The following is a 13,930-nucleotide window of genomic DNA, read 5'->3' on the forward strand; positions in this document are numbered from 1 at the left end:
CACATAGTCAAGGATGGTGTTGGTGGTATGACTTGCGTCTCACTGTCAGTCTAGGAGAGCTTGTGCCCATGACCTCTTATCTTGCCACTGCATCACTGGGAAGAGTCTGTCTCCATCTGTCCTCCCCCATCAGATTTTTATTCATTGTGATAAGACAGCCCTGAGCTTTCTCTTCTCTGGGCTCAGCAGCCACAGCTCTCACATCCCTCCTGCACATGATAGATGTTGCAATCCCTTAATCATCATTAGGGCTCTTTGCTGGGCTTGTTCCAACACATCCATGTTTTGTACTGAGACACCCAGAACTGGACACATCTCTCCAGGGTTGGCAGTGGTCATCATAATGAAGCCTAGGATGTTTTTGGCATCTTTGCCATGAGGCCACATTGCTGGTTGACAGTCAGCTTGTTGTGCACCAGGACATTTAAGGTCTTTTTCTGCAGAGCTGTTTTCCAGCTGTCTGATCATCTCCCAGTCCATACCTCTGCCTGAGGTTATCCTTCTCCATGTTCAGGACATCACATTCCCCTTTAAACATTGTGAGATTCCTGTTGACCCATACCTCCAGCCTCCTGAAGTCCCTCTGAAGGGCACCACAGCCATATGCTCTGATCCCATAATTTCAGCCAGATTTCAAGCCACTTCACTATCCATTTATGTCATCCATATTCCATCACTTTGTCTGTAAGGGTGTTATAGGAGACAGTGTTGAAAACCTTTTTAAAATTGGCATAAATAACATTTACTCCACACTGAGCCACTCATCTCTTTGTAGAAGGCTATCATGATGGCCAGGAATGATTTCAGCATATCAAATTCACCAGAGCATGAGGTTTTGAGAAACTGGAGAAAGGGAACCGCACCTCATCTGCCTCCGGCCTTGGTTTTCATAATAGTTGGAGGGAAATTGGTGTTTTAGCTTTTGTTGTAACTAAGAATGTCTGTCTCCCTTCTGGGGAGTTTTGTAGAAAAGGCAGAATTTACTGTAAAAGCTTAGTTATGTGTGCTAGAATTTTAGTCTCTGCTTTGGCATGGATTTAGAAAAATAATAATCATTTAAAAATAAACCTAGCTATTGTATTTAACCTTGGCCCGTGCAGCCAGTGATATTTTGTAAGACATTCCAGATATCCAAAGATCCTTTTCACCGAAGCTTCCCTTCAGGAAACAAAATAAATTAATGATACAAACAGGAAGCAGCTGTCTTTTCCTAAATAATAATTAAAATGGGGTCCCCTTAGCAGAGAGAGGAATAAATGGGAGGGGAAAGACCTGAAGTATTGTTGGTTTAATTTTGACCAGCCTTCAGAGGACAGGCTTAGAATAATGACACAACCTGTGAGGCTGGGAGGACTTATTTTCTTATGAGCCATTTTTGGATTTGAAAAACAGATAAAGGTCTTTGCAAGGGGCAGATGGGCAAGACAAAGGAATGCTGCTCTCTCAAGGCACACAGTCTGTCCTCTTTCAGTAGTATTCACATGGAAAGAAACATTAATCATTGTAATCATCGATGCTGTTCTTCAGCAGCTTTCATCTGCTATCAGCAATCACTAGGAAATTCCAGAGTGTTCCTGGATGTGCTTTTTTTTTTGTCGGTGTTTTTTTTTGTCTTTGTCCCAGACTGTTGGCTTGACACAGTTCCTTGAAATTCTACTTTAAGAAGGAAGAAGGACAAGAGAGATGGAAATTCTCATCTCCTTCCAGCTGGCTGGGATGAGGAGATGGTGGCAAAGACTGTGGTGGCTCCTGCTGTGGCCCTAGAGCTTGGTCTGGTCAGGGCTTCCAGATGTGGAGGGCCCTTGCCCCTGTGGACTTAGCAGCTGAGCCTGTGGGTGACCGCAGAAACATGTTGGTCAGAGGCGAGGAAACCATGGGAGAAAACTATGGCCAGCAAAAGCCACAAGCAGCACAAGAGCTGCCACTTTTTATCTGTCATTACACTGGGTGAAGCAGTACATTGATAGAACATGGCAGTGTCGGGGAAGGTGCATTTCTTAACAAGGTGAAATCACACTTCATTAAAAACTGGGTTTGTGTTTGCTCCACCTCAGGAAATAATGTTGGCGTGTAACCATATGACATGGCCCTGAGAGATGACTTGGGATGCACCTGCACATGGTGTTCTGCCATTGGCTTGAGTAGGTGGGACTGGGTGACAAGTGGCTCTGGTTATAAAAGGAGTGGCTTAATGCCAGTTTTCATGGCTGCAACCAGAGAACCAATGCTAGAGATAAAACCTGTGCCATAAACCCAGCGAGTTAGGCAGTGTTATCTCCCAAAATAGAGACTGGGTGGAATAAACAAGGCTTAAGATTTACTTATAAGATTTCAAGAAAGGGCCTTCTGTCCACTCCCAAACATATCACGGAGTTGCTGGATGTGGCAGGGATTTACAGGTGAAAAAAGAAGATGGCAGAAAATGGGTGACATGCCTTCTGGTATTTGAGGGTACCATCAGACTATCTTAGATGTTTAGAGGCATGGAAACTCCAGAAAGGCCTTGTGCCAGAGGCTTTTCTCCATGAATCAGAGTTGGCACCAGTTTTGACTTAAAATTTTTTTAAATGGTTTGCTTGTAAAATTGGAGGGCAATAAGGTATCTGGGCCTGAAGAAAATTTTGACATTGTCTGATTACTCTGCATTCACCTACCCTACTATCTATACAACTTTTCTTCCATCTTTTTCTCATTGTATCTTGTCCAAGAAGATGGTATTCTCTGAGTGAAGTGAGCAGTAGTATATGTTCATTTTTAACTGGACACAGAAATGTCCTGCCAGTCATATGTCTTTGACACTAAGGGGACAGAGCTAATCTTGTGGCAAAATTGCAAATGCTTCTTTTAGCAGCACAGAACTTAAAAGTGTAAGAAAGTTCAGCCAGGACTGTCCGAGACACTTAACAGCCTTCACTAGCTCAGAGGGAAAACTTTTCCATGGAAAAACTTATCTTGAGTTACTTTCAGATAAAGATGGTGGGTGTACTCACAGTCACCAGGGAAATTCCCATCGATGTTCCCTCTGTGAGAAGGGAAACCTATTATGGGCCTCTGAAGGAAAACATCCCATTTCAGCATGACGTTTTTGCTATTCTCTAATGGCAGTACAGTCCTGTCTCTGCTGTAATATCCAATAGTAGTTAAGATACAGACTCTGCATCTTTCCTGCCATGAGGCACACTGGAAGAACAACACAAGCCAGGGATTCTCCTTCAGGTGCTCAGAAGAAAGGCAGGTGAGCTGATGTGTTATGGTCAAGCACAGCTGTTAAGACAGAAAACTTCAAGGACAACAAAAGAAGGAGTTAATATTTCCCTATAGGTATGGCAGTGCCTCCACAGGGTCCCAAGAAACTGAGCAACTGGCAACATGATCACATTTAGTTTTGCAGATGCTCACACATGGCACCTGCACAAGTGAGGTTCCTAGTAGTGATAAACTTCTAAAATTTGGGAGGAATTTTCAAGAAGATACATTTTAATGAATGTTTATATTCACACAGAATATACACCAAAAAAAGAATAGTATTAAAAGGGAGACATATGTCATTAGAGGCTTCTTGACTACCAACAGTACATGTGCCCTCATTTTTAAACTAAATTAATCTATTAAGGTACAGGAAACCTAATTTCACATCTGACTCTTTTCAGGCAGATGTTGGAATGCCAGAAAAGGCAGCTAGGTCTTTATTACAATGTACAATTCAAGGGAAGTAAGAGGTATTATTCATGTGGGTGTGACCTGATGGCCATGCTGATTCACTCTTCCACTCCAAAGCCCTCCCTGTCCTTCCTATGCCTTGCAGTCCTTGGCGCCTGCCCTTACAGGGATCCTTATTTGGTGAAGAGGGCTACATATTTTGGCTTACTCTCTTTCCTCCTGCTACAAGTTATTGTTGTGGAAATGGCTCACAAAGGGGTTGGTTTTTGTCTTTTTTTTTTTTTTTTTTTTTCTTAAACATTAGGGTCCAAGCTGCTAAGAATAGCTTCTGCCATTATTTGAGTAGCAGAAGAAAGTAATAGGTGTATCAATAATGTGAATCTCTCCTGTGACAAGAATTCCACTACTCCCATTGTGATAGTAGTCCACCTTTGGAGATCTCCAAGTGGTGCTTGGCTTATTTTGAAAATTCCTCAGTGGGGATCCACAGTTGGTGTGATAAAAAGGATGGCAAAGTTAGGACATAATTCTGCATCAAGTAATCCCTGCAGTGCTGCCAACATGCTGATACTTGGACATCATTGACCCCGGCAAGTTTTGAACTCAAGAGAGCTAGGGTTCTTGTTTCCACAACAGATGGCTTGCTATGAAATCCCAAAAATCTTCATGTATTCGTCTCAGAAGATAGTTGTTGTTGTAGCCATGCATGCTTCTCCCTCTAATTGTCTGGGAAAGAGAAGAGGGTCAGCGAGCTACAGGTATGCATATTTTCTCATGTTCTTTCTTTTTTTCCAGACAATGTTTTCCCTAATTCCCCTTCAGAAGTAACTGCTGTTCTTCTTGCTTTTAGTTTACAGCAGTTTCTCAAAGCCATAGTGAGAGACCCAGGACAGGAGAGCAGCTGCGAAGAGGTGAAGGGAAGACTAACAAGGCCACATGGTTGTTATTCAAAGACTCATCTTTCAAATACTGTTTTTCAGGGAAGAGAGGGGTGAGAAAGGCTGTAACTGTTATTGCTACAAATAAAGCCTTTAAAACATATCCCAAGTAGGATGAATAAAGTCCTAAAGCAGTTCATCTGAGATATGTGCAGATTTACATGTCTTGGCAGCTTCGGCAATTTTTAACACAGATGTCAATAAGGACTCAATTTCCATAGCCAAACTTGGTACCAGTGGTGACCAGAGCAGAATTATAATTCACTGCAAACAAACAGTTGAGTTCAGAATAGTTTTGAAACTCTTTGCTAAGGTGAGAACAAACAGGGCATCAAGGAGGTGAGAGAGGTAACAGTGACCAACACTGATATTATTGCCGAACACTTGGTAGCCTCAAACCCCAAGAACGAGTGCATTTCAAGCATACAAACCTTAAGCTGTTCAAAAAAATCTGTCTGGCAGCAGTCAGGATCTTCAGCTGCTCAGTCAAATGCAACCTGGAAAAAGGTGTGCATGGTGCTTGAGCTGAGGTGAACAGTGGGTGAGGGTGCTTGAGGGTGGTGAGCTTTGGGAAGGAACCATGCAAGAACCCATCTTGTTTGTGTATGAAGTTACATAAGGACATAAAAACAGCCTCACTGGGTCAGAGTAAAGGTCTGTCTAACCTAACATCCAGACCCCAACAAAACCCATGGGTGGAAGCCTAGGTAAAGTAAGAACAAGGGCAAGTATATACAATACTTCTCTTCAGTGTTGTCCCAGACTCCAGCTATTTTCAGCTCAGGAACTTCCTGAGCCAGATAGAGTTTCTATGTATTTAGTAACTCTCAGAGGATTTCTCTTCTGTGAACTTTCCTTGAATCCATGCAAGCTTCTCATATCCACAGCATCCTTTGGTAAGAAGATTCACAGCTCTACTGCCTGTTGCATGAAGGGCCATCTCCTTCTGTTTGTTTTTCAGCCTGACTCCTACTAACTTCCTGTAATGCTGCCTGTTCTTGTACAGGAAGGGACAGCAAAGCTTGACCCATCCTGGCTCCCAGGCCACTCACAAGCTCAGAAACCTCTCTCATATACTTCCCAGTCATTCCTTTTCCAACCTGAAGATACCTGTCTGAGTTGGGAAGGACATTAAACTTTAAGGTGGAACTTGTGAAGGACTTGGGCTATTTTATTTTCCAGCCTCATTTGCCATCAGATTCCAGAGGATCTTGTTGCATCTTGCAGATGTGAATGAAAGCCTCCAACTTGCTCAGGGTTTGAGTTCTAGCTCTAATGCTGCAAGCACCATACACTGGCAGAGCTTTGAGAATATAAATAATAGCCTGCACTCAAATTCCAGGCAGGAACTGTTCCTAACCATGCCGTACACATGCACAAGCCATTCCTGGAAGTTTTCCATGATCCCATCCTCCCTTACACCTCCTCAGTTTTGCCAGCAACCCATACTCCCAGCTTCTCTTCCAGGGGTCTTGTGAGGTTATTCATGTCTACAAGCTGCACTTTGTAGACAAAATTGTGGCATTTCTGGCAGTGACCAGTAAGTTATCCTTTTCTGTCATTGTGCTGGCATGTAAATCCATGGTGAGTGCCCAGGGAAACCAAGAGCCTGCCACCTGCATAAACATTACAGAATACCTACCAAAAGCATCAAGTGCTCTCCCCTCTGTGTGTATGTCACAATGACCTCTGAGCACACCATCTAAAATAATCCCATGCATGCAACCAAAAATAGAAAGAAAGGAAGGATGCATTTTATGTAAATGTAGTCAGAAAGTCTGCAAGACAAATTGCTTGAAGTGGTTCGAAAGATGAAGAAATATGACTCACTTCCAGAAGGAACTGTTTTTCTGGGCTGGACTGAGTGTAGCATTGTGTCTTAGGCATGTACATGGTTGCCATTGGGGCTTTACTGACATCCACAGGGACAGGTTGGACACCCAAGAAACTGTGTGATGGACATGAAGATCAGGTGTGCCTCATGAACAGGAACATGAGGGAGCTCTGCAAGCAGAGGATGCACTTGTTTATCTGCAGTGCAGATTTACACACAATATTTCCAACCAGTGGTACTAACATAAGGATTCTTGTCATGCTCTTGACAGAAAAAATTCTGCAAAGCACCTTTGTCTAGGCAAGCAGAAACTGCCTGAATGGTTCAGAGCAGTGCTGTATTTAATTAAACACTGTAGAGGATGAGGTAAACATGTTCAGAGACTAACAAGCTGCTAGCAGAAGTCTCCTCTGCCCCCTAAGTTATCATCACTTAGCTCCCCTGAAGCATGAGGGTTTAGTGTTGTTTATCAACACTTCCCCTGTGAAACACAGCTCTGTGTACCCTAATTTGTCACACAGGCAGCGTTCTCTTCCCAGTGTTTTTCTTTCACTAACTCCTTGCAGCAACGAGCGATTTCACTGAATTTATCTGTGGCTGTTGACGACATTGGGTATTTTATTTCAGACCATCTTTCCTCTCCATGCGTCACTGGCTGCTGAAACCAGGGTTGCTGTTGCATGTAGGAGAGCCGAGAGAAGTTCTTCATGTGCAGCTCCATGGCATGTCCCTGCCTCGCTGTGCCAAGGGGACAGCAAGGGCAGGTCCCTCCTCCCTGGCCAGGCATGCGGTTCTGGAAGCCTGTTTTGGCTCAGGTGCGTGTCTGAGCAGGACCCAGCTATCGTAAATTGCCGGCTGCCTTGAAACAGACCAGATTCTGAATTTTCCAAAGTCGTTCTTCCATCCGTATCCATTGAGTACAGGAATGCAAGTTCACCTAGAAACTGCCTTTCCCTTTCAAGCGAGCACATTTTTGAGCTGGTTAGGTATTTCCCATCTCTAGATGGGAAATTTTTTCCACTGACTCCCCAGGCAGCGCCAGGAGTTTCAGTGAAAGCCTAAATCCATCAGCGCACCAGGAAGTGCAGGAAGCCAAACACCGAAGCTTCTCATCCCATTTTCAGCAGAGGGGTCAGAGCTGTCTCTGCCCTGTGGAGCCACGACCGATTCAGCGTCGTGCCTTCAGTGCCGGGACAGGAAAGCGCTCGCAGCCGGGCTCCATCCCCGGCGCCCCCATCCCTCGCAGGGATCCCCGCCCTGGGAGCTGCAGGCGCTGCCTGTCTGAGCACCACAGTTTTTCCTTTCCCTCTCCCCTCTGCCACCTCTGAAGATGATGGGTGAGCCAGGCTGTCCCGCACATGCCGGGGCCGGTGGCAGGGTGGCACAAAGCTGGCATTGTGCATGCTCGCCGCCCTGAGAGGCGAGCTAATTGTCTTTCCCAGCTCGGAGCAACAACTTGCTGGCAGCCAGACTTGTGGCATTATATAACTGGAGATAGTCCGACTTGTAAACGGATCTCCAGAACATGTCTCTCTTCCCTTATTTTGGAAAAACAATAAACTCGGGGCTGGCTGACACCTTGATGCTGCTTGCAGGGTCTCTCCCTTAAAGATAGAAATTCGTCCGGAGTATCACCTCCCCTTATCCGAGGCAATGGCAAGTCAGCAGGGGAATCCCAGGAAAGGCAGGAGCTTTAAAAACAAAGCTGGAGATCTCTGAGGCTCCTTCAACTGCACCTCATGCAATTCAATGCAGCAGGCTTTCCTCCGGCTGGGAAAGGAGCTGTGCAGTGAAGGCTTTCGATATAAACCTGGAGGAGCTCAGAGAGCTAAAGAGGAGGAATTTGATTTCCGTGCTCACTTTCCCTCCTCTCCCTGCCCAGCTCTATCCTATGCTAACCAGCTGGCCAACAGCAGGCGAGAGAAAGACAAAAGCCATCCTCACCAACTTCCATTTGCATTTTATGCATGACTTCCAGGATAGTGAGAAATGCCCAAAGGCATCTCCTCCCAGTGATTGCCAGAGTTGAAGCTAAAGGGCATCATGTTGTCACGGTCACTTGTGCTCCTTAGGTTCCTTTTCCTTCCCCATTGTGGTTGCTCTGCACTGGTGCCTGTAACCTCCTTGGGGAAAGAAAAGAAACTGCTTTCTCTTTCTGAGTTTCATCTTTCTATGCTTCTGCACGTGGTGATATTGGTGGACAAAATTTATACTCTGAAAAACTGTTTCCCACTGACTGCAGGAAGAGTATTAATCTTTGAGTTAACTTCAGTGATGGGCTCCCCAAACAACCGTTTTGCCGACTGAGCCTGAAGCAGGGGATGAGGATGGGGTGTCATTATTTATTTGGCTGGAAACTCTGAATTTTCTTTGTAAAGACTAAAAAGGTTGAGAGAAAAGGACTGCTAGAGCCTGGTCAGAACCTGCCTGAAAGCAGGTGTCTGGGTAAGGACTGCACCTGAGCATCCCAGCAGCAGAAAGTACCTTGTAATGATTCCTCTTTGTCACACCTTTCCCTTGCTCTCGATGCTAAAGCCTATCTCTATGGTTCCCCTCTTCTACCTCACTTTCCCTGGGCCTCCAAAGCTCTGATCATCCCATCCCTCCCCCAGAAAGAGGATAGGAAAATACTGGGAGACTGCTGCTCTATTATAACTTGGCAGCTGCTAGCTCTGCGCGTCCATCTTCCTCTACTCCTCTCTCCCCCACTGTTTGATTCAATTTCATAAATAAATACCCTGCGTATTGACGTCAGCGTAGGCCTTGAGAAATAATATTCCTGCCGCTTTCTCTGCTACGCACCGGGAACAGAGGGGACAGGGAGGAGGAACAGAAGCAACAACATCTTGGAAGACAAAGTCTTAATATTCTCTTAATTGCCTTCCTCCCTTTTCAGCTATGCCCCAGCTGCGAAGAAAACAAAGATTACCATTATCAGTGTGCCCTTCTGGCTTGAGACAGGACAATCAAGTATCCAAAATTCCTGTTCCTTGTGATTTTTGTTTTTTTAGTGAGTGGGGATAATGGGGAGAAATCTGTCCTAGAAGCTAGAAAACACCATAGGTCTCTGTTCTCCTCACATGGAGCTTAAGAAAAGTGTGCCCAAAATGCTGTCACCTTGGTGAAATGAAGGAGATGGTTCCTTCATCCAGGGAGAGAAGAAAGAAGACAGGGTTGCCATTGGAATAGGTGTGATCATAGGTGGCTTCATCTGGCATTTAGGAAGTGGTTTCTCCCAACCAGAAGTGATAAGTCACCATAGGCCTGCCAGTAGAGTCAATGAGACAAGAAACCTGGGTGTTTTGGGGGAAGACATCTATTCATAAATTATTTTTCAAAATAGTATTTGTTTGCAATGACAAGCTTTGCTATAAGCCTTTCTAAATCAGTTGCTTTGAAGTTCGACACAGCTGAAGGATGTGGGTGTGTACAGAAGGAGCACGACCTTCATTTAAACAAGCTGGTGAGGGGACAGGGAGGCAAAGAGCCTGTGCCAGTACTTCTCCCATCGAAAGGCACGCAAATACATTGTTTTACACTGTAATCATTGCTATCATTTCACCTCACGGACTTAAAATTGTGAACTATGCTCTTTATAAAGCTGGCCAGCAAAGAAGCACAAATATGTTCAAGAACAAGATGCAAGAGCATTAAAAAGTCAGCAGAAGCTGAATAAAAGCCTAGTAATTTTGAAAAGGAAAACAGATATTTTACTGCTGGTGACAGGGTGCAAGTTCTGCACTTACCTTGGTTGCTCTACCTGTCAGTTACTCAGGTATTAGAATAGTGTCTTTTTCCATCTAAAACATGCTGTGCTTAATACTTTCTGGTCAAAGCTGTGTGTCATGTTGCCCTTTGCAGAACACACACAAAGATGGATGTTCTACCATGAGGCTCTCCTCTGATCACTGTTGCATGCTGCGCCTGTCCTGAAAACCCCAATCCAGAGCTGCAAGCAGCCAGATGAAGACCAGAACAGTCCATTTTGCAAGTCAAGTTTGACCTCCCATGCTGCCTAAGTCAAAAAAAAACCCTAGTTCAGAAATCTCCTGCCTTCAGGCTCTTGCTGGTCCCTGAGCCAGAGCCTGGCAGGTTAGAAACCTCAGCTTTCAGTCTGCTGTTGGCAGGTACAAGAAGAAGGCAGGGAAAGAAGCTCTCGCAGGGCTTTCTGCAAACTCTGACATGATTTTAATGAGCAAGTGCATTCCTTGGGTTGTGCACAGCTGGGAGTGCAGCAGCAAAGCAGGCCAAGATTCCTATGAGGACTTGTGCCTTTCCAGCAGGTTGAAGTTATGTCTGCCACTGCACATTGCCTGCTGGCAGTCAGAGCATCCTTCAGCAACCTGGGGGAGGGAGAGCCAAGGCTGACACCTTGGTGGCAATGACAGACCCCTCCTAGGACATGGGATCTATTTATCTTTGAGAACCAGACTTCCCTCTTTGTCTGCACTGGGAGCAGTGGAATTGCTCTGCTATCCCAGCCTCAGGGTAGTTTATGACTCACCTGCTCCTCTGAAAATAAATAAAGCAGAAGGGGGAAAGTTGTCAGCTGTCAGGAGATTGTTAGAAGTGCTTTGCTTTATTGATGCTGTGTTACAAATGAAAAGCACAAAAGGTGCAGAAAGCATCTGAGTCTTGCCTACTGCCGAGTGCATGAGTAAAATAATCCATGGTACAACAGTACCTTTCTCAGGTGTTCTCACAGCCACATAAAAAATCAGTGGACATTTATAGATGCAACAAAGAAATCAGGTGATTTTAAAAAATAACAAACATAAAAAAAACATAAAAACAAGGTTTTTCCCCTTTGCCTGGTGCAGGTAGGTCCTTCATTTAGTGCAGCTAGGTACATCACTGAGAGACTTCTGATGACAACAGGCAGGATTGAAGGGATGAAGTTGCTCTGGGACACAGAGGAACCAGTTTGGAGGCTCAGTATATTATGATGGCACCAGTACAACTCACTGAAAGCTAGGTAACAGCTCATCTGCATTCTAGATTTTTAAAAAACCCATTAAGAAATAATGTAAAATGGGGAAGAAAAGGAGAAAGTATGTGTTGGTTAGTGGTGTTTTTTCTTCCTGTGTCTCCCTCTACCCAGACAAATCCAGAGACTCTGATTCATGTACGTTGAAAATATTTTACCCACTTCCACACAGCAAGTTGGACCTCCCCTCTTTCCCAGTATTCCTCTGGGTATCACTTGGGCAAATGGCCTCCAAAGAGATGTTTTATGCAAAAAAACATTTTCCCTTTGCTGCCTGCAGAGCTACATAATAATTCTGAGACCCAGGGACGAGAGCTGGGGCTGGGCTAGGATGCAGGGTTAGCTCTCCCAGTTGTTCCTGGGCCTCTAAGCAGCACTTAGGACTTCTCTGCTGAAACCTTTGCCTCCCCACCTTCACCACCTGCACATCAGCAGGGCAGTGGGTGGAGGTCCCTGGGCCAGCTGAGCTGGACATGGAGGTGCATTAAAACTCAGACATGCCAGCTGTGCCTCCCCAGGGATCACTGCCCCTCACTGCTGCAGTCTGCCACACTCCTGCAATTCAGCAGCTAAACACTCAGAGCTCTGCCTGCACGTAGAGGCATCATTCCAAAAACCAGTTCTGCCCATCCGTCTGAGAAAACATGGCAGGCTTGGGTTTGTTCTCAAGCCTGCTGTCTGAAATTCCCAGGCTAAGCCCATGACTTACCTCCCACCTTGCAAAGAGCCTTTGCAGGCAACAGAAGACGCTTGAGACAAAGCAAAGATGCAGTTTCATCCAGACTCCCACCCTCTGGCCAGGATGATGCTCAGAGACAGCTTCTGCCTCTCCTTGCTAGTAAAGGCAGTCCTTGACAAGCCAAAAGGCAAAATGGCATATTTTGAAGTCTCTTGCTATCCAAATAAATTAGCTGCTCTGGTCTGGCCCCATGGTGACTCCTGATAGGAAAAAGCAAAACAGAGGGTTTATGAAGAGCCGTGCTTGGAAACATCATCATCACACTTATGGTGCTTCCAGCTTTGTTGCTTTCCTTCCTGGGAAATGCAGCAAGATATTTGGCCAAAGATTTTTTTTCTTGCTTTTTAATCAGCTTTAAACACTCCCCATGACAGTGGCTTATACAACAAAGAGCAGAAGAGGAGCAAAGTTCCCGAAAGCAAAATTTCCATCAGTTACAACCAGAAGCCACAATGAAATCAGTCCTCACTCTTCATTGAGACACATCTTAATGTGAACAAAACCTGTGCCAGGTCTTGGAATATGGTCAGAAAGGCAGACACATCCTTTCTCCACCTGGAATAAAGCACATGTCCAGAGGAAGCAGTCAGCCCTACATCTGTGCAAAACCCCTCCTGACCAACCACAAAAATCCCAAAAGGAAAAACTGTGTGAATTTTTTTTTGTTGCTCTTTATTGCAAATATTTGAAAGAAACTGTGGGTACTGTTTTACCCACGGTTGTTCTACTACCAAACTGGAACTTCAGTGTTCTACCTTCTATTTGCAGTGGTGCCTGATGGTTGTACATGATGAAAAGCAGACGTTTGGGATTTCTAAAAACATAAAGTAAAGCTAAATCTACCCCAAGAAACCAGAGAAGCTCCATCTATCAGGAAACCTAACCTAGACACGTTTGTTTGTTCTTTTTTGCCATCTTCAGTTCCCATCCAGCTTTCAGGTCCCTGGGAACAACCCGAACTGGTAAATACTAAGCAAAGTCCAACAGCTGCTGGGAAGCAACCCCAGATCTCACCAAGAATCACTGGGCAGATGACTGGGGGCTTCAGGGGGGCATCTGCCACAGGACTGAGGTTTCATCTTGTGTTCAAAGGTACTGCACGCTCTCTTGCAGTTTTGAACTTCAAAATAGGACCTGCAGCGCACCCTGCTCCTCCACAGGGAGTGGCTCTTAGCATGGCCTTCTTCCCACCCAACTCTCACCCCAGGAACAAAAATAAAAGAAAAGTAAAAGAAAAAGTCAGGCTTCATATTCTGGATGGATATTTATTTGCTTAACAGGTTTTCTTTTTTTTTTTTTTTTTTTTCTTTTTTGGTACAAAGCATCCAGGAAAGCTTTTACTTCTCTTTTTAAAAAATAAAAACTAAGTTTTTTTTAAAAAAAGACACATGAAAAGGAAAAAAAAAAAGTAAATTATTTGCAATTTCTCTGTTTTTAGTCTACCTCCCCACCCCCCCCTTCCCTTCCCCCCTCCCTAATTTGGACTGATTTTCATTCTTTTCCATATATATTTAATAAAATAAATAAAGGATTTTCTTTGTCGTGTATTGCAGTGCCATTTTTTTTAAACAAAGGCTTCATGGCTCAACATTGCAAGGTAATAACAAACAAAAGGATTATACATTAAAATCCTCCCCCTCTCAAGACTCCCCTAGCCCTCCCCTCCAAACCACGAAATAGAATACAATTCAAGTAGTCTTTTTTTTTTTTATGTTTTAAATGTATGGATATATAAGACAAAGCAAGTACAGAACTGGTTAACAGAGTGTCCC

The sequence above is a fragment of the Lonchura striata genome, chromosome 6, assembly GCF_046129695.1.
Source record: "Lonchura striata isolate bLonStr1 chromosome 6, bLonStr1.mat, whole genome shotgun sequence".
Lineage (NCBI taxonomy): Eukaryota > Metazoa > Chordata > Aves > Passeriformes > Estrildidae > Lonchura > Lonchura striata.